The 27,820-nt window shown below is 39.0% G+C and overlaps 1 protein-coding gene across 1 annotated transcript in view; it reads left to right on the top strand.

The window, feature by feature from the left end:
- ERC2 (ELKS/RAB6-interacting/CAST family member 2) overlaps positions 1 to 21,763 on the top strand; it is a 421,289-nt gene extending 399,526 nt beyond the window's left edge. Inside the window, exon 20 of the mRNA XM_066195344.1 lies at positions 18,744 to 21,763. The gene's annotated coding sequence lies outside the window, so the exon portion shown is untranslated. The remainder of the gene's footprint in view (positions 1 to 18,743) is intronic.
- The last annotated feature ends 6,057 nt before the right edge of the window (positions 21,764 to 27,820 follow it).

Genomic DNA, 27,820 nt, shown 5'->3' with positions numbered 1-27,820 from the left:
ACTGTGAAATATTTGAAATACTTAGGATTATTTTACCTACCATAGATTTTTTTTTTTAACCATACATGTAATTAAAATGTAGTTAACAGTAGTTGTTTCAGAAACTGTCTATACTCAGTTACTTCTGCAATTCAGGATGTTGCTTTAACTCCAGTGATGTGCTGAGAATGGGAACTGCTCCCTCTCAGATAAAAGTGCCCTGAGATGTGCTCCAGTGTTGAGGGATAAGGAATCTGTAACGATACACAACATCAATAAAAACTGACACCTGATATCAGTAATGAGATACTCCTTTATCAGAAAATATAAATCCTGCTGTCGTATTGAGATGTTTGATACAAGTTTCTTATTTCTTAAAACTTACCTTTGTCCAAGGTGACATATGTTTTGTTAGGTGGTGGTAATGAAGAGATTCTGAAATACTTAAGAGGCTTTTTCTTCCTCTGGGTTGTTCAAGTGAAGTGCTTTTATGTAAATGTATCCACAGCAGTATTCACTGTGATGCAGGATGGAATTATGCCATTTTGAACACTGTGTTAACCATGCATTATATTATATATTGGCATTGCAGCAGCAACATTTCAGTGGAGCTGAACTTGATTTAGAGGTATAAAAAATAAGTACAAAAACATCTATGGGCACTGAAGAAAAGCTGGAATTAAATTCTCACTGATATCCAAAAATATTTTCTTAACTTACAGAGCAGCCACTCTTTAGCTGCTATTTTTCACTGGAGCAAAAATGAAGTGTTCTGGTATAAAGATGAACAACTTTGTGTAGCCGTGAGTGGTTATGCACCCACTTAGCCATAAAGTTCCTTCTTCAAAGGGAAGTCCCCAAAGAAAGCTGTGGCTGATTCTGTCTGCAGCATTGTAGCTTTGAAGTGTATATTGCTGCATCTGGTATTCTGTGCATGCAGAGGTGGAGTTGTTCCATATTTAAGAGTTGTTTTACACTCTCATATTCAACTAATATTGGTGTGCCATTGTGTAATTTCTCAAATTCTTCCGTGGGACAGTATCTTTTTGAGGCATTAGAAATGGGAACTTCTAGAACCTGCAGCGCTGTCATCTTAAATGTCTGGTTTGATTTTGGCATTTCTAGGGGAGAGGTGCTCTCAGCTCTGACTTTCAGGGAGCCAACATGGCACTGAACCACCAGTTTTTTACTCTTCAGTTCACAGAATCATAGAATGGTTTGGGTCAGAAGGGACCTTTAAGTTCATCCAGTTCCACCTCCTGCCATGGGCGGGGACACCTTCCACTAGACCAGTAGCTCAAAGCCCCATCCAACCTGGCCTTGAACATTTCCAAGGATGAGGTGTCTTTCTAATTCTTATATAAATCTTTAAGGAAAAGGTTATCTTCCACAGCTGCATAGAAGTTATTAAAAAACTGACTTGAAACTGGTGGACCTCAGTTTTGGATCTCAAGTTAGGGAGAGACTGAATACTTTGTGAAAGTAAAACATTTAATTTTTTCAAATTTGCCATCCAGATCCGCTATTTATGCTTTTAAAAGGTAAGCCATGATTCCTTATAAGCCCGAATTCAGATAATAATGTATATGTTTATCAACCTAAAGGAACTGAAAGTGGTGTAATAGTGCAGAAGTAAGTGTCCTTAAGTAAGTAAGAATTTACATTCTGCTTTGATTTGTATTTTGAAAGGGACTTCTCCAGGTGTAGTAGAAAGAAGAAAGAAGTAGAACTTCTCCAGTGTTTTTGATTTTTATAGTTGAGTGAATCTCGATAGAGATTAAGCAGCTTGCCCAAGGTCTCAAAAGGAGCCACCGACACAATCAGAGCTGAACACTGAACTCCTGTCTTGTTCACAACATTTAGGTCACAGGGAGGGTACACTTGCTGTGGTGTTTGGAGGAGTTCCATCCTGGAATCTCATGCCCTGTTTGCTTCTGCAGCAAGAAATCCCAATCTTCCTTATCTCCTGTAATTTCCAGTAGGGTCCTCCTCCTTTATGCTATCAGTAGACACTCCTTATTATCAATGTTTCTTCTAACAAGAAGTCCAAGTACCTGCCACTGTGTGTGTGTAGGAAGTTGATGCTTTCATTCAAGATGATGGGTTTCATGCTCAAAAGTATTCACTTCTAATTGAGACCTCCAAAAGATAGGAGTTCAACAAGAATTGATGTATTTGCTGTAGAGATGTTACTAGACTGGCTAAGTCCTATCCCAAACACTGGTGGGGCTAGGAAGTGGAGAGTGGAGACAAGTGACCTGAAGCACCCCTGAATGGTTTGCACAACCACACATGTAATTGCTGGATATGTGCATGCATGTACAGTGCTGTAATTTCATGTCTGATGCACTTTTAGTTACCTGTTTGTCTGTTAATCTGCTGAAGAGAACAGAAATACTGAACAAAACAAAACATTTCCAATGAGCCGTTGGATTTCATGCACATGCACACAAAAAGAACACTAACCTGGGTGTCTTGTGAATGTGGGTTTGTGCTCCCGAAAAAGCAGCTGCTGCTGGTAGGACAGGAGTAACCTCCCTTCTGGGAAGTGACTCCCAAGTATTTGTGTATAGGATGTACACAATGTTCAGCTTCCTTGGGCAATGTTCTCTGTTCAGAACTGTGAGGGACACGTTCATTGTGTTGTATAGTGATCAACAGGAGTTCTGAATTATTGAAAGTTAACACGCCTGCCAGGCATTTCAGGGCAGTAACCTGTAACAAGAAGAGGCACATTTCTCTAAATGAATACATTTTCATTCAGAGGGTTATTCACTTAGCCAGCATTAAATGTAATCCTCTTTGAATCTCATGGCCACCTCCTACTCTATTCCTGTCAGTTTTCATCTCCTGCAAAATCGTGAATCCAGTGAAAAGAATAATAGTTTGGTTAATTCACTGTGTAGCTTTCTGTAAGAAATACAAGAGGAATTTCATAGAATTAGTGCAAAATAGCTCAAGGTCAGTGGCTCCAATATTTACATCATAATTAAAGTATTCTTTTTAGTTTTCTTTTTTTAAATTTTATTTTCTTTTTTCTCTCCTCTCCTCATTTCTTTGCTTTTCTTCTTTCCTTTATCTTTTTCCCTTCTTTTCCCTTTATTTTGCCTTTTCCTTTCTTTCTTTTTCCTTTTTTTTTTTTTTTTTTAAGATGGAAAGGTGTTTGTCTCTAATACAGCACCATCACCTCTGTTTCTGCTGATTTCATTGTCAGACAAGGCAGATGACACTGCTGGCCACTGCAATTTGCTGCACACCAGCTTTGCAGAATATAATGGAGTGGGACAGTATTCTTTTTGATGTGGTTAATCTCTGTTGTACTTGTGCCTCTCCTGAAAACTGCACTGTGTCAGGGAGTCTTTTGTAGCCAATGGTGACAGGAAGATCAACAGAGAGAGGTTGCTCCATTAACCTCTGAAGTAATGAAGTTGCATTGCAGGCAGTCAACACTCACACTGCCAATTTATTATCATTTAAGAGGAAGTGAATCTACTTCAAGCCACTCTAATGTCCACATTTTGATAAATACCCAGAGTGCTAATGTTCTAATGCTAACAGTCAGCCTCGAAGGGACCTCTAATGGCATAAGGTGCTGTGGCTGTGTCTTCTTGCTTTTGCAGAATGACCTTGACAGAATCAGCACCAAGGGAACAGGCCAAGTCTATTTACTTCCATACTGAATATGCAGGTGTAGTTTTGCTAGTAGTGCCACCTGTATCTGTTCATGTGGAAAGGCTGGAAGTAGATAAATTATTTGACAGCGAATTTGTGTAAACTTTCAAGGGTACTGAATTTAGATCTCCAGATTTGCTTTTTATTTAATTTTTGTTTCCCAGGCGCTGCACATTGTTAAGGGGATTACTTTCCATCTTAGAAACGGACATAACCAAAATCTTGGGAACACATTTAAACCTTCAATTCATTAAAATCTTGCAGGATTGTCTGACCTTATAAGATTTTCATGACCAATGGTCAAATCCTGTGAGAACAGCTTTCTGAGGAAGCAATAACACTAGTCTCCCCCACCTCAGCAGTAAAACAGGCTTGTAAAAGAAAACATTGCAAAACTGGCATGACCATACCCCCATTCTTCCCGAATTCTGCTCCTAGGCATGGTCTTTGGCACATATTTTTTCCTGCTAAGGGCAGTGTAATTTACATGGCTGGCTTTCCATAAGTAGTGAAAACACTTCTTATATATAAAAAATCCAGGTGGTTTCGTAGCCATATCATACATTCCTTTTCTCCCAGGGTGACATAAGTAGTTATTTATCCACGGTATTTGAGAGACACAGAATGAAGGTGGTCAGCTAAGTGCAGTATGTTTCTGCTGGTTCCTTGCAGGATTTCTGATGTATTTGTGTTTGTGCTGTGAGCCCAGTTTTGGCTGCAGATGGGGCTGTGAGTGTTTGCTTCCTGGGACTACTTGATGGATGTCCACTGAAATAATTTGGAAGACTCTGGATGGATCCCTTTAGTGTCTGGGAAGAAAAAGTACTCAGTAAAGCATAGGGAATGTTACCTGCATTGTGTGAAAGAACATTGTTTATGAAGAGAGTACTCAGCCATGGCCTCGTGCCCACGGTGTGTGATCACTGTTTCCTTGCCTCTCCTGTGGACAACTTGAACCATCCTGCTCTCTTTCTAAGCTGCAGCTCTTCCTATTGCAATGCAGATCCTCTGTCTTTCTTCCTTCCTCCTGCCTCTGCCTAAGGAAGGTAGCTGCAGCTCCTTGCTTGGGCTTTCCCCTCTGAGGTGATGATTCTTCTCTGGACTGCATATCCAATGATCTCTGCTGAGGGCCGGAGCAGTGGCTGCAGGGTTTGGAAAAATGCCCTGTGCTCGGCTACTTGCCAGAGCTTGGGACAGACCTGGTGCCAGGATGAGGACCACAAACATCTCCCACATGTGCCACAAAGCTGCATCCAGCAGCGCAGCCTGCAAAGCTTCATGGGTTTTTCTCCCACTCCCTCTCTCCCCCTGCCATGACACATTTTTCTCTGTACTGAGACAACAGGTGTCTCAAAACTCTCCCTTTTGTTTTAGGTAGACAGGTTTGGGAAGGGCCCCCTGCCAGGTTTGAGCACAAGGTCGCTTTTGAGCACCTGACTCGACACACAGTTGTTGGCTTTTTCAGCTGCTCGGGGTTAGGAGCTCTGCCCTGGCTGCCACAAGGGTGGACCCAGAGAAAAATCCACACTGCTGCGGGGTCAGCACATCTGGGGGGCACGGCAAGGGTTATGGACCTCAACAGCATTGCAGGAAAATGTTAGGGATACTGGGGGAACAGGATGGGAAGCCTCTGCCACCTGCAGAGCTGGTGCTGCTGCAGAGCGCTCACACTGCCCGTGTGTCCCGGACACCGTCCGCAGTTTCTCCAAGGACACGTTGCAGAGGGAAAAGCTGACAAGAATTCCACAGCAGTGCCAAAGCCAAGGAAACATGGGCACTCCTCTGTGCATTAGTACAGTTACAGCACCCTCTGCCCTCTCAACCCCTTCCTTACTAGTCCTTACTAGTGTTAACAAAACACACGAAGGGCACTGTATTTGGGAGAGATAAGAGAGATGGAATCTGTGCTGCTGGGAATTGCAGGAAGACGTTCTTGGCACCATTATCAATTTTTTAGGTAGTGAAGATGTTTTCATTTAACACAGAATTAGTTTATTTGTTGTATCTGTTTTCAAAAATGCGGGATAAGATTAGGCAATTCTGAATTTCATATTGTAAATCTACAATTTGTTATTAGTTTGCATCTGATTTTTTTTATGTGATTTAAATATACAACTTCTTAGCTTCCCTTCTACCTTTAGCCAAAATGAACTGCTGAAGAGTATGAAATATATTATTTTATTGGCACTGAATCACAAATGAGTCAGTGAACTTTTTTGCACTTACAACTAAAATTGGATTCTAGCCTCCAAAAATTTATGACAATTGCTCCTTCTTGTGGCTTGAATGTTGACATATAATTAATTTAGGATTTCTTCTTGAGATTTCCTGTCTAGGTTTGTACCTGTCACAAAAATGTCCTTGGAAGTTTATCTAACAGCTGGAACACCACGAGAGTCAATTGAAATTTAGCAGAGATTTACTGGGGCCAACAGGAAGTGCTCAGAGCAGGATGGCATAAATATGGAGAAAGAGCTCTTTTATTTCAGCTGTTTTAAAGGGTCCCAGTACAGGCTGATAGTGGTGTAATGCTGAAAAATGCTGACACTGTGTCAGCCAGCACCACCAGCACAGCAAAGGATTCCACAAGCATGGCTTGGCACTTTGTTGCATTATGCACAGAATGGAGCTGTGTCTGTTGCCTTCCCTCCATCCCAGCTGCCCTGCAGGTTTCAGCTCAATCTTTTGGGAAACCAGATACATTTAATGGGAATTTCCCGCAAAATGGTTTTGAAATCTATTTTGTTGTTCTGCAGGACTGAAGGAATTCTGAAAATGCCAAATCTATGTTGCAGTGACTTGAGGGACTGGGCAGATGTAATTACCTCTAGATAAATGTAAGATGAAGCATATGGAAGAAAAACAATCCCAAACTCTAAGACTGCATAGGAATTTTCAGGATATAATATCAGCTATTACTCTTCAGGATGGAGATATTGGAATTGTTGTGCACAGTCCTCTAAAAAGTTACCTTTATTTGCAGCAGTAATAAAAAAGGGAAACAATGTAATAAATAGTTGGGAAAGAAAAAGTTATTTAAACACAAAGCCATTTTTGACCTCTGTACCTATTCTACCCATTTCTGATAAGCCACTGAGAAAGAACTGAGAGCACAACAAAGACTTAAAAAAAAAAAAAAAAAAAGAGATTTTAAATTGTTTCTATGTAAAGAAAGACTATTGCAATAAAAATATTCAGTTTGGGAAAGAAATAGAAATATGATAAATTTCTAAAATCACTAATAATCTGAAGGGGGTGAAGGTGAATTGAAGGGTAAATTTTCCTGCAATTTGGGCTCTCAGCTAAATGGGCTGTCATTGGTTCTGGATAGAACATCAGCAATGCCGACTCAGATATCATGGAACTGTTGGCCAGGCTTGCCATGCCAACTGCAGAGACCATGAGGATAAATGACACTGGAACTGTGCTAAGTGGTTTGTGGATGGTATTGGCCTCCTGAGGGTCATTAAATGCCATGTTCTGGGTTTAGCAGGAGTCCTGAGCTCTCAGGGCCACGTGCATTGCAGGGAGCCTCAAGGGTTCATTCCCTCTTTCCTTCTGCAGAAGGACAGTGGAAGGTGTGACTTGTTCCTGACCCACACTTTGAAATCTGGAAGACAGATAAGTTAGAAATTGTTGTTGGAACAAGCTGCATTTTCTACAATGAGACTACAAAATCTTTTCTGATCATTACTGTGGTAATGCCTGATGATGGAAGGTGCATACCTTGGGGAATTAAAAATAAGATTTTGTTTTATGAAATGAAAGATCCCCAAATATTCTATTGGGAAAAAAAAATCTGCAAAGGGCACAGGTGACCCTCTTCCTCCTCTGCTCCTTTTTCACATCCCCTGTTTATGAACTTGTGACTTGCATGAAAAATTGCTGTTTGTTTTTTGGTTTTTTGGGGTGGTTTTTTTTTTTGTTGTTTTTGTTTTTGCATGATTAACCATTGAGCTCTGCTAAAAAGCTATTCCTGGCTTAAGCAATAACTTTTGATGATAAAAGAATTGATAAATTACAATTGGGGTATATTCTAAAAAAGGAAAAAAAAAGCTTTTTCAAAAGAACAAGTAGCTTGGATAAATTAAAAAAAGTTAGCTTGATTTGATCTCTGGAAATGTTTGTAAAAACAAGATTTCCTCATTAAAAAATGCAGTGAAACTGCATTCTTTGACTTAATCCTCACATTTTCATAACACAACATGCTGCATTCAGATATGAAATAATGATCCAGTTGTGTTTTATTTGCTGAATTTCCAACATCTTTTTGTCCAAATCCAGTGTTCTTTATGCAGCACAGGACACTCTGTCTTATTTCCAGACTGTAAAAATAGGAATGTAGAGGTGTACCTAGAAGTGGTGACCAATATCTTTAAGTTCCTATAGAAAATGAGGCAAGATGTGCTAGTGTGAGAAAAGAAAAATCCAGAAAATTAGAATTAAATGGGCTAGATAATTTTGTTTGCATTTAGAGTATTTAATGAAAAATTAAGACATGTTGTCAACTATGGTTTTACCTTCTTGAATTAAGAGAGTTGGTAAAAAAAAGGTTTCTGCAAAGTAGCCCTAAAACTATCTTGTCTTTCTTGTCATTGTTTCAGTGGGAAAGATTTTTTTTTATAAGTACCTGTTTAGTTGTTGCTCTCTCTAAAATAATTGCAGAAATGAACAATTTTTGTGCTGCCATCATTATTCTTATTTTCCAAGTTGTTTTCCATTAATTGAGTCCCACTCTGGGCTTTACCTTTTCCTCAGTGGGGTTGACACATTTGTGCATGCACATCGAGAGTATCTTATGGGTTTGTTTTGCTGTTTCTAATTAGCAAATGACTGTCCTCAAAACTGCTTTTTGTGAACTGCTCTTCTCATGTTTTATCTTGTTCCAGAACTGCAAGATGCAGGGAAAGTAGAGGTTGATAGTGTCACACCCTTTCCAGCTGTTGTCCAGTGCCACCACTCAGCAGTGAATTGGGCAAAGGTTGGCCACAGAGCCTAACAGAGTGGAAAGACCCCTGCTGCAGAGAATGGAATTAAAAAAAAAAAAAAAAAAAAAAAAAAAAGTGAGGAGAAATAAAGTTTAAGCAAGTCAAAAAATACAGAGAGAAGTCAGACAAGGTCTGTGCACAGCTGGAATGGGAGATTGAGAGGAGAAAGAGAATGGGCAGAGAGAAATAGGTGTTCTCTAGAAAAAAAAAAGCACTACTCAGTGTAAATTGTAGTTAGCAGTGAACTGTGGTGATTATTCTTGCTCATTAATTTTCTTGTCTTGTTTTGCTAAGCAGTTTAATTGCAATGCGTCAATTTTGTTTTAATAGTATCAAGTGGAAAATGTCACCATTGTAGTTTTATATGATTTCATAATGAAGTTCATGTTTTTAGTTGTACATGTTTACCTGTCATTTGGCACTTACATGGATGGTTTGAATATCTTTGGAAATCTTGCAGTCGAAGTTTATGATCTCTCCAACTCTTACACACATGTATGTTTTTTACTGTACAGTGACTATTATAAAGGTGGTGTTTGAAGACTGGGAGGGAGGAAAATTTTGCTTACTGCTATTTTATCATTTCCCTTTATGTAATACTCATTATCATTGGAATGCTGATAAATGTGGGTCCTCAGTCTGCATGGAATTATATATGTGTGCCTTTAGTTAAATGAAAGCCCCTAAGGTCCCCTTCAGGATAGACTCTTAAGCCTTCTCTTAATATTTAGTGCATTTTTAAGTCTCACATAGAGTAAAAATTTTAAAAATAAAGCATATGCTTGTATGTTTAACAGAGCTGGCCCCTAAGTCTTGCCTATCATGCACTGAGAAATGCGTGGGCAGAGCCATAATTGTGGAGAAGCTCATAATATTGGGGCCTAAATTATAAAAATTATTGCATAATTAGACCACACAAGTTAGATTTCAAAATGCTGCGTGTTACTTGGATGGGTATTTAAAAAATAAGTAGCTGTCGAGCATGTATGGTCCTGTTCCCAGTGCCACACACAGTCATTGTAATGTTTTAGCAGTTTGAAGGGGTTTAAATGGATCCAGCATTGGTCTTCAAACAGACCAAACCTACTAACACTTGCCTTGTATCTCTTTCTTCTTAACATTAAAAGACTCAACTGTAACATCAGACACCATTTTTACAAGTGGTTTCATATCATGAGCCATGTAAAATAAAAAATACATTTAAAATCATTTGGAGGGTAAGAATGTGAGAGTATATCTCATGCACTGTAAAACAGGATTTTTGTGTACAATAGAACTTTGTCTATACTTCGACATATTGATATCTTTTATATTGTTATTACAAACACAATAAGCATACCTCACAACGCCTTCCACAGCACAATCAGTATTTAGATATACCTGGTGGGATAACTTCAGTGGGTACTGGGTTATTAACTAGCAGAACAATCTAAGGAAATAGCATATTAATGATTTATCTAAATTATGAGTATAGGTGGGACGTGCAGCTGTTGGTACAAATGTTCAGATCCACAGAGCAATACCTGAAGCTCTTTAGTTCATTCTCATCTTTAGAAGATGAGAAATCTGAGGTGATGGGGAAAGCAGGCACAAGCCATGAGATGCATCTTTATTAAATTTCTTGTTATTGCTTGGTTAAGGAAAAATATCCTCAGCAAACTTTCAATAACCTACTAGGGTCATGTGCCTGAAGGACACCATGCTTATATCCAGCATTTCTAGGAAGACTTTTTCACCCTGGCCAAGGTGAAAAGCCTTTCCTAAAGGCAGAAATAGGCACACACATGAAGCACCTCAAACTGGCACTCAGCCCTAACCACCTCTCTTGCCTGACTCCATCCAGACTTTGGGTGCATCAAAAGAAGGAGTACAGCCCTTGTGTGCCTCCTCACTGGCCGGGATGCTTTTGGATTAGACTTCCTCTCCACAACCACCAAATTTATTAGTATTTACTCTGGTACAACATCTAGTAACCAATATGCTTCTAACAACAGTGTGGTAGCAGCCACAGTAACTAGAGTTATCCAAGCACAACAGCCAACCAATTTTAGCTATTAAATATTGACTGACTCTGGTAGGATGCATGAGGTAAAACACAAATCATACTCTCTGCAACCAGACAAATAAGTATGAGATTTTAAGAATTTCCTTTTAGTCACAAATTATCAGCAAATCTCAAAAGATGGCAGAAAAAAACCCCTCACCTCCTACAAATTCTAGGATTTTCTCTTATGCAGAGAAAAGCCATAGCCCTGACCTTGCTTGGCTCAGGCAAACTCTTAAGAACAGAAAAGAAAGGTTTCTTCATCACTAGTGGCCAAAGAAAGAATGTGCTTTGCCCCTGACATAATTCTCATCCCTCCAAAAGGAGTGGCCAGTCATTTCTGTGCATCAGCAAGCTGGAGCTCAGGGAGCCCTCAGCTCTGCTGCCAGAGCAGGGAGCTGCGGGCACCCAAAGGGGGATCACGCCCGAGCAAAAACCCCTGGAAAAAACAGGGGACAGCACCAGGGAAATGCCTGTGCTGCAGACACAAAGAACAAAAGATTGCCAAACCATCCCCTCCTTCAGCTGTGACCTGTTTTTATCCCTCTCTGCACATTTCACCTCTTACATAAGCTTTGGCTTATCTGGGGAGGAGGGCAGAGGCAGCACGTAATAGGCTCGAGGGAGAGACAAATGTTTCAGATGCTCAAGTGTTCAGCCAACTCATCCTTTGCTCCGTATCTACAGGCTGGTAGCTCTTGGCAGAGATGAATCTGCAGGGACTCATAAAACCTGGGAGCACAACACAGTTTTGAGAGGCAAACAGACCCCTCAGAGCTGAGGGACCGTGAGCATCCTCATCAATGTGCAATAGAAACCTTGCACTGTTTCCTGAAAAAGTGTGGTCCACAAGGAGATGGCAAGGTGTATTCTTCTGCATATTAGGGTTTAGAATTTAAATCTACCTCTCATTATGTCTGTAATACCTCCTTTCATTAATTTATCTTTCTTGTCCATTTCACAACCCAGTTTAAAAATCTGAATTAAATGTACATTTTATCTTAGAGAGACAGAAAAAAAAGTACAGTGGGGAGTTGATATGTAAGTAAGTGGATGCTCATAAGTGAAACTTATCCCAGCTGAGATTTTATTGGGTTTGGGTTTTTTTTTTTTCTGGTATCATTTTGCAGTGAATTTCTAGCAACAAAGATTTCTCTCTCCAGTGAAAATTTTCTCTTTTAAGAGAAAACAGCATCTCGAGGTTTCCTGTCTCTTCCTTTTTTCTTAATTGAACAAAACATGCAGAAAGTTGCAATTAAATTTCAGTTAACAAAGTGCAAAAATACACCCACCCTCCATCTGCCAAAAATAAATAGTTTGAAAAGTAATTTCACATCCCTGACAATGACGGCTGTGTTTATGACATATTTCTGGTGCCGTATTCCACTCTCCTATCGCTGCCAGCTTGCATCCAGTATTTAGAAATAAACCAGAAACACATTGAACTTGCTGAACTAGATGTTGCCACACTGCAGCTCTAATGGGCTTAGTGACCACAACCTACAGGGGCCAGAATGTGTCAACAGCAAAAGGGCCAACCTCAATCACTGTCTGTGCTTTTACAAAGTTGTTACATGTTTAATTCTTTCCAGCTTAGTTCTCCTGCTGTTTTGGCTGCTCCAAACCAAGGCTCATATATTGCAGCAGCCCTCTCTACCTCGTATAATGCCACAAAGGTCCCAGCAGGAGACCTTTCAGTGGAGCAGACAAGCCACAGGCGAGGGCAAACAGGGCATCACAACTTCCTAATAAGATGACTTATTAGATTGGGGGCTTGACACAGCGTTTATTTAACCACTTCTTTTCCCAGGCACCAGGCACGGGCGCTGTGTGCGCGCTCGGGGCTCCGCCAGCGCTGCGCGGGTTCGCTGCCCAGCGCGCTCCCACCGCGTCCCCGAGCAGGGCGTGGGGCTGGGGCAGCTCTCTCCCCACGCCGGTGCGGTAACTTGGCGCTCGGCGGCACATTGGCAGCAGCGGGGTCGCTGCTCGGTGGCAGGGCCGGCTCCGGGCCGGCAGGGCGCGGGTTAAGCGCGGCCGTGCCGGCGTTTCCTGCCCGCACTTGCCGTGGCCCGAGGCGGTGCCGCCGCCGGAGCCGGGCGAGCCGCGCCGGGCCAGGTGGCGGGCAGGCGCACCGTGTTATTAGGCAGCACCGAGCGCGAAACCTTGATCTTCAAAAAAAACCTAAAAAAAAAAAAAAAAAAAAAAAGGCCCCTAATTAATCCCGCGCATGAGAATAAATGGCATTCCACATCAGCCAGGATGGAAAAGGCACCTTCCAATTTTAAGTGATCCCTGCTATCGACGGGTTTCAGGATCACGTTGTTTGAGGCACTTAAACCCAAGAGCTGTTCTTGTCTTGTCACTTCAATTCGATTTAAACAGCAACAACAAAAAGTAACAATGGTCTCAATGTGCTGTATCTTTAGGAAGTTATAAACGTCTTCCCAAAGTATCCCGTGCCCTGCTGAATCCCGGCCGCCTCCCTGTGCGGCTCCGGGCTCCCGTGGAATCGATGGAAACTCTTCCATCATCCTCACTCCAGCTCAGCCCATTGAAAAGTCCTGCTCTGAAGCCATCTTTAACACTCCCTATAACCCTCTTTTTAATTCAGTGTCCAAGTGACAGATTGAAGGATATGTACTGAGTTTCCTCATATTTCATATGAGAGCTTTGATTCGGACCGGACTTGTTTTCTGAAAAGAAAAAGGTTCTAAGAAAAAATAGCTGTCTTTTAACTCATGTAGCACTTGTCTAATTTTGATTTATAAACATTCCCAGTAGAGAAGACATCCTTGTCCAAATAGTCTCAAGGTTCATAAACTTAATCTAATTTTATGATATAATTGTACAGTAGTTTTCAAGGACTCTTACTGTCTAGAGGGCTTGAATCCATTTGATTTTATTCATCCCAATGGTATCTGCTTTTATCCCTAACTAAGATTAACAATTCTGGCATTACAGCAATATGGAAAGTTCATCACATTCGTGCAGTGCTTCTACCACCAGCTGCAGATCCTTCTGAAGTTTACTGTGTAATGAATTGAAAACATAAATAGCAACAAATGGGATAAATAATTCCTTTGCCAAAATTGGAGCAAAGTTAATTCTGCCTTTATAAATAACTTTTTATGCTGGTGGTTTTCTTTTTTTTAACCTTTCAGTATTGAATTAAACCATACAGTTTTCGGATCTTTCTTTTGAATATGTTTTACTTATGTGTTTATAATTTTTAAACTTTTTTGTAAGTAGCTATAAATCATTGAAAAAAATAAAGAGAAGAATGGTTTTAGTTTTACAATGTAGCTAAGAAGATATTTTCTGATGTCTAAGAAATAGAGCTCAGAGTTGCTTATTCAATATCAAAAGTTATCATTACCAGGGATAGTTCACAGTATTATAAAAGAGGGATTTGTTATTGGGATGTTGTAAACTAGGTCTGAGCTCTTTATTTTCTAAAAGGAGTAGAGCAGGACACCTTTTGCTGAGGTGAACCTGGATGTTGTCAGACAGTTGCAGATCTCCCAGGTAACATTTCCTTAAGTGGAGTTTTTAAGAATGACTAGAATTTGTTCTCCTCCAAGCAGGGTGTTTACTTTCTGTGTCCAGTGTTCTCCAGATAATGTGCAGTGCTCCACTTACCTTTTGAGTCAAGAAACTTCCTTGAACATTACTTTAACCTGTGGGCTTTATTGATTTGAGATGTAAAAAAATTGTATGGCAAAACTTTGGTTATTATAACTAGATCTAAACAAGAAAGACTAACATCAGTTTTGACAACAAACAAAACCAGTTTTTGTTCTATCGGTTATGTTTAAGAGATTCCAATTTCAAACCAAACACAACTTGTGGTTATTCTGTCAGATATTTATATAGCCACTGGGGCGCCATAGTTATGCACCGCATACATCATTGTATTTTTAAAATGTACTTAATGAACATTTTTTCTTTTCTGGTAACTACTTCATTGCCTTAAATGAATGCATTCCAATAGAATTCGTAACAAATGAGCACTTTGTGTTTGCATTAATGCCAAACACGTTTAACAAATTTTTAACAAGGAACACTGGCAAAAAGCCAAACTCCTAGAGGGACACTGAAGGAATGCTATAAATTTAAACTAGATTTTACCTTTTCACTCTGCTCAACAAGTGTCTTAGGTGTCTTTGGCATCTCAGCATTGAAAGTTTTCCACGTAGGTTGGATACAAATTTATGCCTTAATTATTTTTCTTCTTGGCCCTCCTCACTAGAGATTTCCATGTTGATATAACAGGCTTTAACAGGTTATTGTATTCTTTAGAAAGCGAGAGGTGGGTTTTCTTTCTTTCCTCAAAAGTTAGGCCAGGAGGAAGTAGCAAAACCAGTGTTTATTGTTGGGGCTGTAATGACAGGGAGGTTCAAACAGCACATGTCATGCCATTGTCGCCTCCTGTGTTAAGGGACATATACAGTGGCAAGTGCTCCAGTAGATCTGTGCTACCCAATTTTGTTGCTTGTGCTGGGTTACCAGTATCTGGGCTGTGATTGTGTTTGCAACTGCACTTCAGGGGCAGGGGAAAGCAGCCCACAGTGCTCCCGCTGGCCCGAGCTCTGAGCTCACACACAGGCCACGAACAGATTTTTGGCTGAACCAAACTTCTGGGGGGTTTTTCAGTTGTTAAGTTATGCCCACATGGTACATGTCAGTACAGACCTTGGGAATCACCTACTCTGTAATACATGTTCATATAAAAAGTGTTACAAGTAGCTCCACAAACCACATGCTTGCTCTTTACTTGTAACTTAATATATTAATTTAATTTTTACTGTGTTATTTCAGTTTTAATCAAATGCAGGAACTGAAAAATAATAATACTTAGCACTCATCCAAGACTCTTAAGGCACAAACATTACAGACATTAAGCCTTGCAAATTCCTGTGAGGAGCCTGCTGTAGCAAAGAGCAAATTAAGCACAGAAAAATGATAAGACTTTTTCCTTAATCCCACAAAAAGCTGGTGGCAGGGACAGAATTTAGAGTGTCAGGCCTTTGTCTTAATAAAGTCATTCTTTTCATGGTTTTGCACAAAGGTAAAAATTGAGAATGCTTTTTTTTCTTCTTCCTATAATTTAGATTATGTTGTTGCAAGGGGCACAGGCAAATCCCAGGACATCACTTGAGAAAGACTTTATGAGTTATAGCCTTATTCCAGTCCAGTTACTTGTTTCCAGAAAATGAAATAATTTCCCATCATTTGTTGGTTCTCTGATTGCAGTAATGATGAATGAGTCTGGAGAAGGAAACTGAGGAATTCATCCTGACAGCTTTTTCAAGGATGTCACATTATGGTACAGAGGTCTTGTTGTAGATTAGAGAGCAGAAATAGCCCTCAGAGGTTTTCATTAATGATATCCTTCTCTACTAACATTTGGTCAGATACCAGTTCCCTGCAATAAAGTGTCTATTCCCCCTCTTTCTTACTCACTAATTACCATATCAGTTGTTGGCCTTTTATGTAGGTACCATGTGTAACAGGTTAGGAGAGGGCAATTTAAGCCTATGTGAATGGGTATCTGTTTTTGTATCTGGGTGCTTGTTGCAAACATTTGGAAAGCATATGGAGCATAATGGACATTAACCCAGATGTCAAAAATAGCCTGCATTTTACTACTGTTATTAAACAGTTTCCCCTTTAACCCCTTTGTGTTTACCCACCCTCTCCAGCTTGTTTCTGCAAATCTGAGAGGAAAGGATTGGAGGTAAAAAGTACTAATCAGGCAGGTGTCTTTATCCAAAGGAAAAACACTCTGAACAAATATTTGTGGGCTACTACACTTTTATATCTTCACATCCTTCTGCTGTTTTCATTGACTGGTATCTAATGGACTGACAGAGGTGCCAAACTCAAAAGACATTAATTTCAGCTGGAGCACTGCTGAATTCAGGCCCAATGCATGTTACCAAACTTTTATTTCTGTTTTAGAGGTTCAGTGGCTTTTACCAAGTACAGCATTGAAGAAACAAATATAAATTTAATTTACTCAACCTCAGTTGGTATTTGACAGCAATATCCTTTTAAATATTTATTTGACTTACTTGAGAAATACTTTGCATTTCCTACCTGTGGTGAACAAGTTTTTGTTACACTTCCAATACATATATGGTTTCCTGATGAATGGGTGGGTTGATTAAGTGGGTGAGGTTTATTTGGGGGCTTTCATTCTGTAGTAAAACCCCAATGAAAATCTGAGGAGCAGGCTGGAGAGGGAGTGCATTTTGTGCTTTGCTGCTGTTTCTCAGATTGGACACTTTATTCTGGGTTCTTATTTTTTTCCGAGCATTAAAAGTGTTAATTGCAGAGGAACCTCTGCTTGTAAAATAGCAACTACATTGAAGATCTGCTGTGATTATGTTTCAGTTTAAAAACCCTAGGCATTACTATGCTGCAGTTTCTGGAATGTGCTCTCCTCATTAATTTATAGGTGTGATTCCTCTGCCTGAGTATCTCTTTGAATGATGATTAAGAAATTCTCAGCACACAAAAGAATGGGAGCTATGCACAGTTCACTAAACGTAATGCATGCACTGACAGTTTTCATAAAAAGTTTGCAACGATTTTATGTGCCAGAAGTAGTAACATGATCTACTTTAGGAACTCCCTGGCTTTCCAGCTCTGCAGAAGTCATTTTTAGACTATTCAAGGCCAGATCCAAAACTTGTTAAAATCGGTGGGAACCTTTCCACATTTCAGTGGGCTTTGGATTAGTCCCTAAGTGTTTTAACCAGAAGAATTGTACCAACCTCTCACTGCAAAAGTAAAACTATTAATCTACATTTGTATGGTATAAACTGTAATGTGTGCTTTCCAGCAGGATGTGAACTTGAAAACAGGGATTTAAAATAATATGATAGTTTATTCTGTAAACAGTGTTTCACTTTGCTCACAGAAGAATTTATCTGATAAATATTAGATTCTGAAATTTTAAAGGGGAATTTTAGTCAAGTAATTCTATTTGAAAAACATAACTTTTCAGCTGTATACAAAACCCTAAGCATTGTATGGCAGATTCTTTTACATAAAATGGGATGTTTGGAACCATTTAAGGTTACATAAATGGAAGGGTAATAATGGAGAATCCCATACATAATGCATTTCAAATTTTCTAGAAACAAAGTCAGTGGATAAATGAACAACTGCCCTCTAAAGAATCATTTCATTCCTCCCACTCATCTGATATACAGATAACGTGAATAAGACCAATTCACTGCTCTCTGTTCAAGAATACTGTGGTGTTTGCCTGCAGCACAACTAAAGTAACAATGAAAATCATTGAGGCCTCACTCTGTAGTCACACTCAGGCAGAGTCTCATCCAAAGTCGGTGGAAGGCAGGGAGATTCTTCCCCCTGGCTGAGCTGTGCTGACCCACCTCGCTCTTGTAGTCCCCTGGGTTTCAGCAGTGCCAGCCAAGCCAGGCAGAGCACCTGTGATTAGTGGGTGTGTGGCTGAAAACCTCCTAACACATCACTGTATGTTCTAACTTCTGCAAATCTGAGCTGCATGTATCCATAAAACCTTTCTCCACTGTTCTGCAAATTAAAGTGAACTTAAAGTGCCTGAAATATGACAGGAAAACGGTGCTTCAATTTTGGAAGGCTAGTAGAGGTACTACACATTCCCACCTGCCATGGAACTGAGTGGAAATAAATGAATGATTCCCCTGGTTCCCACAGAAAAATATTTAATTTTATTAATAGCAATTCCCTTTCAAAGTTACTGTGCTTATAGACAAGATCAGAAGACTCACTGTTTACAGAAACACAAGCACAACAGAATTCAACACCTTAGAAATTTAGAATATTTCCCATTTAGGGGGAATCGTGTCATACAAATCAGCAATAAAACTAATTGCCACCCTATGAACGTAAGTGGGTTCAAATTGAATTTAAACGCCTTACTTAATCCTCGGCCCCTAGAAAAGCATTATCTCCACTCATATGTATGAGAATCTTGATTAGATGAGAACTAAGACGTTCTGGATGCTACAGTCATGTTAATTGGAATATTTTTTCCCTTGTTACAGTTGTCAGAGGAACTAGTGGAAAAGGAAGAAAGAACTGTAGCACTGGAAGGTAACAATGATAATCTATTGCATTGGATCTCCAAACATGACCATGATATCCTGGAGAAGATCACAGATGCAGAAAATGAATGCTGAAGTTGATATCTAATGAAATGCTGCATTAATTAGCATTTTCTCCATTATTTCTTGTAGTCTGTTGTGAAATTAGATACTTTGGAAAATAATGAAGGAGACTCAAGCAGAAATTTTAAGAGCTTAATTTCTGTCTTTAATGGGTCTTGTGAGTTACTTTGTTTTTACAAAGAAACCATCTGTTCAGAATACAGTTGTTTCATGAAGTTCAGTTAAACAGGTTATTTAGCTAATTTTTGGTAAATTAATATTGATTTTAACAGGTAATTCAGATTCCCTTAGATGTGGTATCTGCATTTGCTGATTTTACCTAGTCTATTCTAAAGTATCACTTCTATTGCACTAGATTATCAAAGAGGTATTAGTAAAATGCTATATAAGGGTGTTGGCATTAACTTTCCCCCAGTTAGATACAGGCTTTTCCAAAAAATAAAAACAAGCCTTTACCCTCCTCTGTTTTCTTTTATCTACTGATAAAATAATATAAATTAAAAACAAACCAAAACCAAATATTGATACTATAACCGGTATTAAGCTCTGGGCCAGGTTGGAAATGAAATCAATTTTTGGTACTAATAACTGATGGCAAAGCTTAGTTTTATGAAAATATGGTGTGTGTCTCTGACAATGCATAGGACATCTAATTTGAACATAAATCTATGATTATATACAAGATGTATCTATTCCTGGATGGTAAAAGCTTGAGGTGTATATAAATACGTATGTGTGTATATATATGGACATGTACACAAGGATGTATCAACCTTTTACCATCCAAATGCATACATGTTTTCAACAATAAAAGCTGGGACTCTTAAACAAACAAACAAAAACTAAAGTAAAGATAAGATTGCTGTGAATACAGTATATGCACTAGGTCTCCTGTAAATGTGGAACTGTTTGTTATTGTTCTCTACATTGAAAAACAGTCTCCAACGTGGACCCCAATGAATCTTAGATGTTAAAGAAAATACCAATGAACAAACAGCATTTGAAGGCTGTTTGTGTCAACAAAATGTGTCTAGTAAAATAAATTTAAAGCACATGCAAGGAAAAATAAAAATGTGAAGTCATTACATTCGGTGAGAGACTCTTAACTGACAGTCAGATCTCTACCACTTCTCAAGGAGAGGTTCCTTCTGACTCCACAAACATTTTCAGTCAGTCTGGCAAACATGTGCAAATGTTTGGCTGTTTTGTTGAGGCATCTTTTTGTCCATGGAAGAAATGCTTCCATGCTGATGGCAGTGGAAATAGAATATCTGCATTTTTAAAGGACAAACAATAAATTTAAGCATGGGTGGCCTTAATCCTTAGTAGTTTTTCTTTGCTGCTGTTAAAAAAAAAAAAAAAAGGAAAAAAAAAATCTAAATGGATACTCCTAAAGTCTTGCACTGAATTTAGAAAATTATTTTTTGAACCTGTGGTGCAATTAACCCTAAACATCCTACATGAGCCATACATAGTAATCCCCTTAAAAATATTGTCTAGAGATGATATTTTATTTATTTGTACCATGATTCTCGGTGCAATCAAAGAGCAATTTATTTGAGCAGGAGTCCTGCTGGATGTTACTGTCTTCGGTAAATAGAATAAAATGTATAGAATAGCATAGCATAGATAATCCCAATTTCATTCATGTTTAAAAAGTTTGTCCTTTAACTATCAATGGCATTTTAGATCTTTGTTTTTGAAACAGCAAAGCTTTTGGGAGTATATTTAGCACATATGACAAATGTTGCACTTGGAAACTCAGACAACAAAACTGGTTTCTCATGACAAATTTGTTGTCGCAGTAGGGGACAATCGTCTGTGTCTCTTACAATCAGGTCTTTACCTTAACTCTGCAACCGAATACTTGAAGTAGGATATAAACTAGGGGGAAAATAGGGTCACAGATACAAAGCTGTATAGTTAGATATTTATATGTATGTGCCAATTTTGTCACAGATATTATTTTAGGGGCATTTTTGCTCCACTCATGTTGGTATGAGTATTGATCTAAACTTTTATCAGGGCCTAAAATTTAGCCCCTAAAGAGGAAAAATTTGTCTAACATTGATTTTTTCTTTCTTGCTTTGTTTTTTTTTTGTTTTGTTTTGTTTTTGTTTTTGTTTTTGGATTTTTTTTTTCTACTTTTCATTTCATGTGATATTCTATGATATTTGGAGAAAATCTTTTCATAGCCTAAAATAGAATCTCGGGGTTTACAATAAACACTGTGATGTTGGGAAATATTTTATTTGAGCAATGCTTGATAGATTTTTTTTTCCCCCCCTCTGAGTGTAATGAAGCAAACCAACTTTTGCTTAACATTTAAGATAATGGTTATTATTTTAATGTGAGATCAGTCTTGTACTGCACATTCTTTCTTTCATTTAAATGTACAGTATGAATTTTGTATTTAATGAATTTTTGTGTATCCAGTATGCACGTACCTGCACATTGACTTTCTTTTGAAAGTGGGTTTCAATTTACTTTTTAAACAGTGTTTATGAAAAGACCTCAGATGTGTTGACACAAACTATATCCGCAAAGTTTCTTTTGTGCGTGTAGGGTGACATTTGAATGTGATGTTCTGCAGCAATGGGTCAGTATCCCCTATTTACCTTAGATCCTCATTTGATAGTGCTTCTTGTAATAATTTTTTCAAGTGAGTGGCATGTTCTGGATTGTGATATTGATATATGGTTAAGGACATTGATATGAAACTAAGGAATTCCTAGAAATTACCAGTGGGCATGTATTAGACAGTCATTGTAATTTAATGTCTTGTAGAAGTGTAAAGTACCAAGGTATTTAGAGTTCATAACATTGTTATCATGTGTATGGAAAGTATTTAGTGTTGATCAGCTTGTTTATTTTCATCAAATAAACTTTGTTTCTTTCTGAAATCAGTGTTGTGTCATTAAAAGCAGGTTTAATGACTGTAGGAAAATGTGTGAGAGATGTTTTCCACATGGTAAATCTATCACACTCCTTATTTCTCTAATTGCTACCATTCAAAGTAATTTATCTTCCTGTTGTTACTATCACATAAACTGTTTAAGAAAGCATGAAAAGGAAAATGTCTCGTAGGCCCCACTCCCAGAAATGCTTACGAGCAACTTCACTAAAGTGAGGAACCATTTTCTGGATTGGGCTCTTAAAGAGGAATATGTTTTTGAGTGGGTTTCTAAAACATAATATTCTTGTGTGACCCTGTGTAATTACATAGAAAATTACATTTTGTTTATGTACTTTACTGACCAAAAGCCATAAGGTGTGAAATTCTCTGCACAGTCAGCTCCTTTTTCAGCTGCCTGGTAAGTGGTTCCCCATTTCCATTATGTTCACTTTTTTTAGAAAAGGAACTTTTGTTGACCAGGAATTTCTTACCTCATAGAACTCCCTGGACCAGCTCAGGGCACACACAGCAGGAGAATAAAAGGTAAGTAAGTATGCATTTTACTTAGTTTACTTAAAAACACAGTCTCTTAGTTTTAAGCTCTGTTTCTTTACCTATAAATTAGTTTTCTTCGTAAGAGAGTACTATGCACTAAAATAGGATATTAAGTTTCACTTTTAACTACAGCTAAATATATATTTAAAATATATATTTATTGTGTATTCTACTTACGCCTGCTAACCTTTGAGCTGCCATGGTACAAATTGAGTAGCAGTAGCTTCTGTCTTCTTTCCAGACCTGCACAATTATTTGGAGCAGCTTGTTCTGTGTTCTGTTGGTGTCTGTACCAGGGGCTGTCCAACCCACTGGAGATACATTTTTGACTCTATTTTCAGTATTGATCACTTCCTGCCTTAAAGGCACCTCCTGCTTCCCCACCTGGTGACAGGGACAGTACGTGCCTTACTTACGATGTGTCTTACTAAGGAGCTGGAGAGGACCAAAGTGGATTTGGGGAAGCTGTCAAAGGCCCTTAGAGCCTGTTTTCTGTAAGATGGTTTTCAGTAAGGATCCTTCCTCTGTAAAAAAACAGCTATGAGGGTCCCAGGGGAGGGGCAGGACCAGCATGTTTGTGTCTGTGGGTGCTGCGGAGGTGGGGAGCTCACCAGAGGGCAACTCTGGGTGCAGGAACATCTCCACTAATGTTGAAGGTTGAGTTCATACAGTCAAGAGCTCCTTCAGCTCTGAGAGAGCCTGATTAAGGATCAAGCTCTTCTGAGCTTGAGGTTTCCTCCTCAGAGAGGCGGTTTGTTCACTCCAGACTTGAGCCAGAGTAACTCAAGGTTTGAGCAAGCAGAGGTAAAAGCAGGGGGGGAACGCTCAGGGAATGAAGCTGCGTCAACTTGCATTTCAAGCCAACATGTCAGTTAAGAAACATTTTGAGAGTTTCAAACAGCTCCATGCCAGCACAAGTTGCATAAAGCTGAAGGCCTACTGCATCCCAGGTTGTTCACACTATGTTGAAGGTCCAGGATTTGTTCCTGGAAGAGCCTCACTAACCAGCACACACCGAGTCCTGCCCCTGTGCCGAAACCTGTCAGAAAGGACAGAACAGCAAAGAAGAGTGTGTGTCACCTGTTGATATTCCTTCTCCAAACCACAAAACTTTTAATAACCAAAGTATTAAATCATTCTAAATAAAGCCAAGTCAGCTCTAAATAAGGAATACATTTCCCATTATGAAGTCAGTGGGAGCTCTGCACGTCGCCAGGCATGATTTGACCCCCAGACGAAAAGCACAGCTGATGAGGGACTGCTGTGCAGATTTTCCTCCTGTGAGATTACAGTGATGTTATTTTATGCTTGTAACTTTCCAAATAAGATACCTCTTTTTCAAATGCATCTTCTCAAATGAGGCAACCTCTACCTTCATCAGGAATAGCCCAGGGCACATTGTTACAGCTTTTGTATGAGGCTGGAGGCACTGGTGCAGTAGAAGCCCACCCTTGATGGATGCAGTTGCAGAATCGAGGACTAATTTTGTTTGGGTTTGCATTCCTTCCATTCTTTGTTGTTGAAAATTACTCTTTCTTCAGAATAAGACTGTCCTAACCCCAAATCTCCACAGATGCGAGGGAAGAGCAGGCACAATGCCAGTGCATCCTAAAGACAATGCATTGGATCCCTTTGAAACGTGCACTTGAATTTATGTTACAGACAGTTGTCCATTCCCATGGAGCTGCAAGTCTCAGGATAAACAGAAGAACTTTGAACTCATTCCGTTTCAAATGGAGGCGAGCGTCCAACTTTAAAAAGGCTGTGCTTTTGGTCCTCACCCCAGCAAGGCCAGGAGACAGCAGATGTTCTGGCAGCTGCAGCTGCCGTGCACTCGGGGAGCTGGGGCTGGAGGAGAGCAGCCAAGCTCCCTCCAGATGGAGCAGACAGGGAAGAGGTGAGTGGGAGGCTGCACAAGGAAGTTAGATAGCTCCAGATAGCAATGGACTGATGATATGTGGCTCCAGAGCACCTAACCAGCTTCGCAGAGGCTGCACAAGAGAAATCAGCACCAATCCACAGCTAACCTGGGTTCAGTGAGAAGCCTTCTTGCCGTGGGAAAATCGATAGGGAGGAAATATCTGTGCAGAACACATGATAATGGAGCATGGTAACTACTTTTTATTTGAATGTAATTTGGACAAATGCATTACTCATAAGTGAGTTATCTGGGGCTTGCCAAATATGTGGTTAAGCAGTTATTATACCGAATTACACCATCATCTAAACACCTCTGTTTTGGCTCTTAGTTGTCTCCTTTTGCAATGAGGTTGGGGGTTTTTTGTCGTGGTGTTTTTGGTTTTTTGTTTGTTTGTTTTTTGTTTGTTTTTTTGTTTTGTCTGATATTGCTGTCTTTACTGTTTTGGTTACCATAGAAATAAATAATGATACAAACAACAACATGCATACAAGTGAATAAGAGCATTTTCTGAATTTCACGAGTAGAACACCCTTGTTAATGAAGACCTCTGTGGCTGCATAGTTCTTAACATAGTTCTCGTGTCTATTGATTCGTGACCTCATATGCATTTTATTATGGGCTTTATATTTCATTTTAAACTTCCAAAAATAAAGAAAAACAGCTGAAGTACTTTTTTTTTTTTTTTTTTTTAAATGGCCAGATTTTGGTTAGAGGTTAACACAGGCCAAAAGAGAACATAGATCTGCCCCCAAGCTCTTGCAGTTTTGTTTTGTTTTAATAAAAAGATCCTTCTTACCATCCACAAAGGGTCACAAAAATGCAGCCATTACAGACCAGCTGTATTCCTTGTGCAGTTCTCCTGCCCTCTGCACCTTCTTCAGGCTTAGATCAACCAAACGTGTGAAGGCAGGACTGTTTTCAGTCATGATAAGCATGTGCATTAAGGGGCTAATTCAAACTTTACTGAAGTGAAATGAAAAACCATTGATTAAAAGTAAATTTCTTCTTTCTGAAGCAAACGTGTACATTTACAGGAGCATGGGGCCAAACTGTTTCCTCTCTATATCAAAATTCCAGCTAAATGTAAGTCAGATGAACAGACTGCCTGGCTTTTTGAATGCTTTGTGATAAGAAAATAGATCTTAGGTCTCATTACTGAAGTTCATTTACAGTGTATTTTGTCTGTAGTTGTCCTGACTGTGTATCTCGGCCAGCAATCAACTCCTACCAACTCTTAACACAATCTTTCATTGTGGTGTCTTAACATTATGATCATGTATCTCATTGGATTTGTTACAATTTAATAAATATCATTCGGTCCATTGGTTACTTTGCTATTGCTAAAGGTAGGTCTGCTATTGCCTACAGGAGTAAAATGCAATTTTTTTTAGGAGTCTGTTTTCTAAAACAAATTAAATTCTGAACAGTTTTGCAGCTGGGGTTACTACAGGGGAAAGAAGAGGCAAAACTTCCCACCATAATTATTAACTCCCAGGACTGTCTGTGTAGCCAGTTTCTAGAGGGTCTTTTCAATTCTGATGCCATTCACCATGTCAGAGTTGTTCTCTCCAAAGTTAAACAACCAGTCTCCGTATCTGAAAGCTGAAGGTTGTAAATCTCCCTTGTGAATGTTGGCCATGACAGGGAAGGAAAGACTTGCATAATTACCACTTGTACTTCCTCAGAGAACATGAGCTCAAGTCTAAAACAAGGAGTTTGGTCAATAAAACATCAGAGTCTGAAAACTACAGGAAAAGACCTGTCCAGCTCATATGATAAGAATTTTTTTCTTGGTTAAAAGAAAATTTCAGAGGAAGCCTCTTTCTCAGACCTGATTATTTTGCAAATATTCTTAATTTTTCTTCAAAGTTACAATCAGTTAATGCAATTCATAGCTAAATTAACTGAAATGCCTTACAATCTTCCTTCTCTGTGAAGCATAGCAGACTGGATATAGTTATTCTGCTAAAACACAGAGAACCATTTACTAAGCTGACTATAAATGTTACTATATTCAGTAGTGTCTGTGAAACAGGTTACAAGTTTAAAATCAGGAAACAGGAGAAGCACCTTGTTCCCACGCTACAGAAGTCAGAAGGAATTACTCTCAGTCCTTCTCCAGTGAGTGAGGGATATCAGTGCTTGGTATTTGGGGCTATAATTGGTCAGATAGCTTATAGAAGAATACAAGCACTCATGTGAGCAAATTTTTACAGGACTTAGAGCCTGAAATCAATTAGAAATGCATTTGGGTTAATGTGAATGCTCATGGTCATACTGGTACCTTTTCACTGCAATCCTTGTCCACATCTGTTCTCTACATAGGTCACAGGGAAAGATTTGGGTTAAAATGTTTATGCATTACTGCTCTTTTCCACTGGTTTTTTTTTTTTTGTTTGTTTGTTTGGTTTTTTTTACTTCCTGCACTGCTTTGCACATTTTTTAGCTCTAAATTCCCTCACACAGAATTTCCATGTGCAGTCTTTGAAAACTTCTTCATGAAGGAACCCTGTGATTCTTCAGCTGCTTTGCCATCTTCTCTGGGGGTGCACAGAGAACTTGGCATGAGGTAGGAGGCACCTAAGGTAAGACTGACTGAAATTAAACACGTGCTTCAGACTTGGATTACCCATGTGTCCTGTGCAGTATGGAATGCCCTCCTCCCTTTGATTGCTGTGGGATTTGAATATAATCAGCATCTGACACAACAGAGACTGAAATACAAAAAAAACCTTATAAAACTTTCTTCATATATATTACATTGCCATCATCAGTGTCCCAAGGAATCAGACAAACCAGGAAATACCAAAATTGGTTGTTTAGAAATGTTTTTTCAGAATTCACCTGCCTAGTTTGGCTCAATTATTTTTCCCTCTAAATTCTGAAATTCCAAATACAAATTGTGATGCATGTACATTCAGTAAACTCTGAGGAATTAGGCAGAAATTGCATTGAAAGGGTATTTTCTACAACTGGTTTGTTTTGGCCTTGCCACTAGATCAAGTTGGCAGAAAAATTTAGATTACTTACCAACACAGATACTAAACTGCAGCCTGAAAAGAAACAAAATGTATTTGAATTGAGAAATTCATATGAAAGGAATGGTGCCTTGATGTGTGATAGCCCAGTATCTCCAGGAAGGTCAAGCACCAGAGGAATGGGACAGATTTAAAAAATCAGATGTTTTTATTTTTCTAAATTTCTTCCTATTTGCATATTTGTTTCAAAGTCGCTGGCTTAGACTATGCTATAAACAAAATGGCAATTGAAGAGATAGTTTTGATGTGATGCACATCCTACTTGCACCACAGGAATGAAGATGAAAAGGACACTTCTTTTGAGTGCCACATCTTAGTACAGTTTTGTAATTATGCTACACAGACAATATTAACAATTCTTATTAAATACAGGATATCATCCTGAAATGAATACCAGACTTTTAGGAAGGGCTTTGTAACAAACATTTTTAAAATCTGATTTTACTTTGAGTTAGCTTTCAAAATCCAGTCCAGATATATGTAAAGAATATAGAACGTAAATATATTTTCTAAAGTACTACAGTATGTGAAGTTTATAAATTGT

Source organism: Chamaea fasciata, unplaced genomic scaffold (genome assembly GCF_029207755.1).
Source record: "Chamaea fasciata isolate MVZ Bird 193981 ecotype frontalis unplaced genomic scaffold, bChaFas1.0.hap1 SCAF_13, whole genome shotgun sequence".
NCBI lineage: Eukaryota > Metazoa > Chordata > Aves > Passeriformes > Sylviidae > Chamaea > Chamaea fasciata.
This window is presented reverse-complemented; position numbering and strand designations above follow the sequence as displayed.